Source organism: Patagioenas fasciata, chromosome 6 (assembly GCF_037038585.1).
Source record: "Patagioenas fasciata isolate bPatFas1 chromosome 6, bPatFas1.hap1, whole genome shotgun sequence".
Lineage (NCBI taxonomy): Eukaryota > Metazoa > Chordata > Aves > Columbiformes > Columbidae > Patagioenas > Patagioenas fasciata.
The window spans coordinates 26,032,364-26,038,379 of NC_092525.1; the positions used below are offsets into that span (position 1 = coordinate 26,032,364).

General features: G+C 48.5%; 1 long non-coding RNA gene across 1 annotated transcript; it reads left to right on the top strand.

Annotated features, from left to right (window-relative positions):
- Positions 1–941: 941 nt before the first annotated feature.
- Positions 942–4,287, top strand: LOC139828296 (uncharacterized). Its single transcript, XR_011739751.1, has 3 exons — positions 942–1,147; positions 1,250–3,201; positions 3,848–4,287. It is a non-coding gene; the product is annotated as an uncharacterized lncRNA (long non-coding RNA).
- The last annotated feature ends 1,729 nt before the right edge of the window (positions 4,288–6,016 follow it).

A 6,016-nucleotide genomic window follows, 5' to 3' on the forward strand; every position in this document is an offset into this window, starting at 1 on the left:
TGCTTTAGGGTAAATATTTTGCAAAAATTTAGCCAAGAAAGATATAGCTTTTTTTTTCTTTTTTTTTTTTTTTTTTGTAAGTAGATAAAGCTATGAAATAATATTTTGCTGTGTTCACATTAGTAGTTCAAATAACTTAAAGCAACGCTAGTGTCCCCTGCTCTGGAGCAGCAATGTATTTGGCAGGGAGATAGCGTGCTGGCAGCTTTGGGTGTTGGGAACATGGCTTTTGCCAAATAAGTGAAAATGTATCCTAATTTGACCAAGTCATAAACTGTAACAGACCACACTTTGCATGCACCCATATATCTTGCTATGCCTGCTGAATACATGCAGCTAAATTCACTGACGATTGCATTTCAGTAGAAATGTTCAGATTCAGGGTAAAGCATGACTTTATCTGCAGTTTGTCTTCTGGACTGTTGTGGAGTCTTCCCAGGCTGTCAGGTCTTGAACTGGTAACAAGAGGCCTTTTCCTCAGTGCTGTCTGAAGTCCCTGCTGGCCTTAGAGCTTGTGGGAGAGGAAAGTGTCTGATGTACGCACAGAACCAGCAAGGGTTGGACTTCAGCAGGAGAGAACAGAGGGAAGACTTCAACTGAGGCAAGGAACTGACACTCAGCATGGAGGAGGAATAAAGGAACATCTGATGAGCAGCTGTGTTCCCTGAGAACCGTCACGTTTGGGAAGGCAGAAAAACAAAGGAGTAAAGAGGTGATCACTACCCTGGAATGGGCAATGGGAGAGGAACCAGAAAGGGAGCTCAGTCACCTTGAGGCCATAACTTGAGAAAAAGGACAAAATCCATGTGGGCAACTAGAAAAGACCGAGCAAAACGTTTGGGGACAAGGGCTCGAGTGAAACAGCCCAGCAGAAAGGCTACAACTCCCCAAAGGCGCCTGAGCTTCTCAGTTCATGCTATGGGCCTTTGGAAATAACCTGGCTGTGGCGAAACTGAGCCAGTAGGGTAGAGACCAAGCAGCCTGAGGCAGAGAAACCAGAAATGCTTTGCCACAGGCACTATGGTTGGGAAAGGGACAGAGGCTGAAGGCTTGAGAAACAGGTCTGAAAGGTAAGAGCAACACAATGCGCAACCTGAGGTTGTGCTGAAAATCAGCATTGGACTCATAGAAGAAACAGATTAAGGAGGTAGGTGTAGGGAAATTCTGTAACTATATAATTTAAAGTGGTATCAAAATACATAGGCAAAAAGACACAAATTATGTTTGCACTGACACTTATTTCTGCCAGACCCCGTCTAGGGAGTCTTTACTAGCGGAGGCTCCAGCAGATGAGCGGCATTCAGCATCCCGAGGGAGCACAAGCTACGCTACATGCTCCCATTGCCAAAAGCACCCAGATACCTACACACGGACACCGGTCCCTCACAAAGAAGCCACAGACAGGTCGGGGATGAGGCTTCGCTACTTTCGCCGCTTCTCTCCGCGGGAGCAACCGGGGCAGCGTGGTCGAGAAGCGCCGGTAGTGCTGTCACCACTGGGGCAGACGCGGGGCCGCGGGTCCCACCGGCGCTTCCCGGCCACGCCGCCCGGGGAGCCCCACGGAGCTCCCGTCGAAGGAGAAGCGGAGATCCCCGGCTGCCTTCAGCCCGCTGACCTCCGTTACGAAACGCATCATTCGCAATAAGTGAGCGCATGGTTTGCATTACGGAAGAAATGACCTGATAATCGCTCGGTAGCGGCGTGCAGATGTGATAAGTGAGTCCGCTCCTCCGGCCCGGCCCGGCCCTGCAACCCCCCCTCTCCGGGATGTCCGGCAGCGGAGGAGTCGGTAGCCCCGGAATTGCAATAGCGGGGCGCCTTGCAAGGTGAAGGTTGGAGGGATAAAGGTTGCTTTTGATCAAGGAGCTCTGCAAAGCAGTAAGCTATGTCTAAGGCTTTCTGATAACTGCCTGAAATGTTTTACAAGTAAAAGTAAAGGAGATGAAACTTGGAAGGGGAAGAAGAAATCGTGGGGAGAAAAAAAAAAAAAAAGTCCAGAATCAAAGGAGTGCAAATGTTCGATGCTCTCCCACTCGGCCGGGCTGACAGCCGGGCTGCTCCGTCCCGCCGCACCGCAGGCTCCGAGTAATTTAGGCACTGCGATCCGTGTCGTTGAGGGAGCGGACGGGGAACACTGAAGCTGTAGCAGTGTTACAACGCTAGCTGTGGGTACGCCTCACTCAATTCTGTAACTTGTGCCCATCCATTTATTTGCTAAGTGAGTAACAGAATATAACTTCTTTATAAACGCATTTAATCATGAATCACCAAGCAAGCCTGTTTCATGTAAGCAGTTCTAAGAGGATAATATCAAACTCGCTTGCAATTTGAAACCTCAAAGAGCTGAAGACTGCTCAGAGCTGAGGCCGGTGGTCGCTGCGCCCAGGCTGGCCGAGCTCTGCGGATCCAGCCCCGGTTCTGTCGTGTGCTCTGGAGGTGCCACCGGCACAGAGGTACATGCTATGCTCTGCATGCAAACGTGTGAGTATGAAGCCTTGCCTGTCCGCGTCAGCTCCTATGCTGTCTCCGTGACTTTGTAAAATCATTTATGCTGGGCTAGTAAGAGTTGGCAACCCATTTTATGTGTTTTACCGAGACTTTAAATGAGTTAAGGACAGTTTAAATCCAGCGAAGGTCGTTGATGGATTTTCTTAAAGTTAAAATAAAATGTTGCAGCATTTCCCATTAGCATTATCTCTTGGAAATAGCATAAAGAGCATTGCACAGGAGTTATTTAATTGACTGTCGTTTCATAGAAGTTCTGTTCCCTTTGGCAAGTCTGTCATGTCTAGGAAGAGAACCAGCATGCCAGAAAGTCTGTTTCTAGCAAGCTTTCCTTTTTTAAAAGAAACCGAGATGATAGGACCAAGATGGGGTTTGTCTCCAAGGTAGTTCGGTTTTTCAGAACTGTGTTTAAAACTTTAGTAATTATGTTTTGTAGTGGGATAAAGAAGTGACAGAAGATGAGGGATTCGGTGGAAGGGTAGGTGATTTTCATGAAGCATTAGTATCTGGCAGCCCTGCTAATGAGAAATAACAGGTTTTGTCTTGTACATCCAAGAAACAGGCCTCCCGGGGGAGCAAACAGTGGAGGATTTGTTGCTTTCAGTGGAAGCAAGATCAAGGCCACAATAACCCACTCGCCAAGCTCTTGTTGCTCTCCTGGCTGGTGCCTGAATCTTCACGCCGGTATCACATCAGGTGTGGTATATACGAGTATAACCGCGGTGTATTTAACTTAAAGATCAGAGTTTAAAGCGATGGAAAGAGTAGGTGAAAGCCTGTGATAGACAGTTCGAATATGAATGGAGAGGCTCTGGGTCAGATTTTAACTTTTCCTTTCGAAGTCTGTGCTGCTGTCGGAGACATTTTTTATGAAGGCCCCGTTGGCACTACGCTAAAGAGACTTGTCAGGAGGCAAGGCCTTGGGGAAATAAAGTTTCATATCATCAGGACATATTTACAGGCGGCACTGAGACAGTGAGATCATCTCGTTCTCCCTTCTGCTCCTGGTGCTGTCCTGTGCTCCCAGATGAGCTATTTTCGAAGCTCCGGTATGCAGAGCATTTTTGCAGTTACACACAAAATAAAGAAGTTTAAGAACAAAAGATTGTTCTGGACAGTCAAATTGGAATGAGTTGGAAGGATACATTTAGGAAGTGGTTTCTTGGACGCTAATTAGGACCATTTGCTTGGGGTTGCCATTATTTTCCTTTTAGTCTGGAGGGCACAATAGATCAAATGATTTATATATCAGTAACAATTCTTGTTAACCATAAGCAGGGTTGGGCTTTTCCATACTGATGACTGAGTAATGCCATAACGACTTGTTTTATTTCTTCTGCAGTGTCCATATGAGTGAGTAACTTGAAATACCAGTCCAAAAAGAAGCGCTTCCACTTTTTTTTTTTCCTTTCTTTTAATGTATGAGTATTAAAGTATTTCATTCTGCGAGAGCGGCTGCGAAACCGAAGTCCATCAGCTCTTTGTGGTTTCCACTGCTGGAACACTGGCATTTGCTGTACCTGATCCTGGCTCCCAGTGAAGGCATTTTAATTGTAATAAAACACAAACTGAACCATATGTGTATGTGTGTTTTAGACACCGCAGTATCGATCCCCCTTTTCCTTTCTTTTGCGCTACAAATAACCGATTACAATCCCATAATACGATTAATTTCACTTTAAAAGAAACTAAGAGGGTGAGCATACTCGATGGCTAAAATCCCATGGTTTTAGTTTAACATTACTTTTGAATGCACCGAGAATTGTTGGTGATTGCGGTACTCCCGGGCGTTTCGGCTGTTGGGAGGGAGGGGAGGCAGGGGGCAGGACGCTGTGTTGCGGTGCTGCGTTGCGGTGCTGTGAGCACCGCTCAAGCCGGGTGTTGCTCCTCACCGGCAGAGGCGGGTGCCCGGGGCGCGGCAGCGCTCCCGCCGCATACCGGGGAAATCCGCCCTCTGGGATGAGCCCAGCCCCTCCGGCTGCTCCGGGGAATGATCCAACGCCTTTGTACAATGAGCTGCGGGATGCCTGAGCACCAGCGCGGCATCCGGGCCCGGCTCCGGAGCTCTCCCGAAAGGAGCCCGGGGAAGCCGCCGCCGGGCTGGACTGAGCCCGGCGGTTCCGCCGCGGGTCTCCGGTCGCGGCCGCCTGACCCCCGGCCCCGGGAGGGGATCCTGCCGCCTTGGGGCAGGGCCCGAGGTGGTTCCCTGACACACGCGCTACCGGATTAAATCCCTGGCACTGAGATGGGGGATGTGAGAAGAAAAGGTTGCCAACAGAATCGCTTGGGTTTCTGAATAATTTAAATCCTTTGTATTTGATTGAACATCGATCTGTTTGGTGTCCGAGTTTGTAAAAGCCTTTGAAAGACAAAAGAATTCTGTTTGCAAACGTAATATGAAGTGTAAAGCGCACTACAGATATTCATGAGCACCCAGGAGGTACTGAGCACTCCGATACAGTAGAGGCAACCCTGCCAAGAGCTCCTTCGTCTTTGTTTCATTAAGACGAAAGTCCGCCTTTATTTCCTGCTAAAATTATTGATATCCGGACTATTGTATTTATTGTCTCGCCCGACTTCTCCCATGGATCTTCATTAAGATTGAATGGCACTCAGATAATACGTCCTATCGTAGCGTCGATGAATTGCTGAGCTCTGAAAATCCTGACCGAAGCCCAAGCCTCTGAGATGGAGCTGGTCCCCTCTCCCCACCCCCGCCGAGCGCTTGGCAAGAGGAGACTCGCAGGAGGTGGCCTTGGGGACATCCACATAGTACACAGCAGTTCCGAGATGGACCTTCAGTGGGAGGGTGTGGGGTTACCCGGAGGGGTTGCAATAAATGGAAAGGCATTTTTTCATTTGTGTACTTTCAAATGAAGCAGCCAGTTTCATTTAGACTGGAAACCATTGTCAGTTGCTTGATGTCCCATTTTGATCCTTCCTCAGCTTTGGTTGAACGAAATGTCTTGAAACCTGTTCCAAAAAGATGCTTATACAGGCTTCCAGATGCTAAGATTTAGATCATTTGAACGTCAGCGCAGCCTTCTGGTAACACAAAACATCCAAATGGATTTCGTTTGTGTATTAACATCCGTCAGATGGGAGAGCAGCACAGTTTAGAGCTAAAGTCTGTTTTCATCGTTTTAGCAACTGGGTCCACATGAACGCCTCGTCTGGCAAGTCAATAGGTTGAAGCTACATTGAACAGACTGAGTCCAAATATCTGAAATGCCTTGGAACAGCTATGCTAACAAATAGTGATCTAACCTATGAGGCTATTACTGCTGTTGATATAGCTTCGAGCCTGCATGCAAATAGATAGGGAAAGGGGCCGTTGAGGGGAGAGAGGGCAATGAAGGCACTCAATGAGCTATGGGCCCCAAAGCTGCGGGCTGAGCCCGACCTCACGGCGCGGTACAGGCTCCGTGAGCGGGAAGTGAGCGTCGGTCACTGGCTTTCGCTGAACGGCCACCAGCCACCGCTTCCCCGCCGGCGTGGTGGGGTCCCCCTC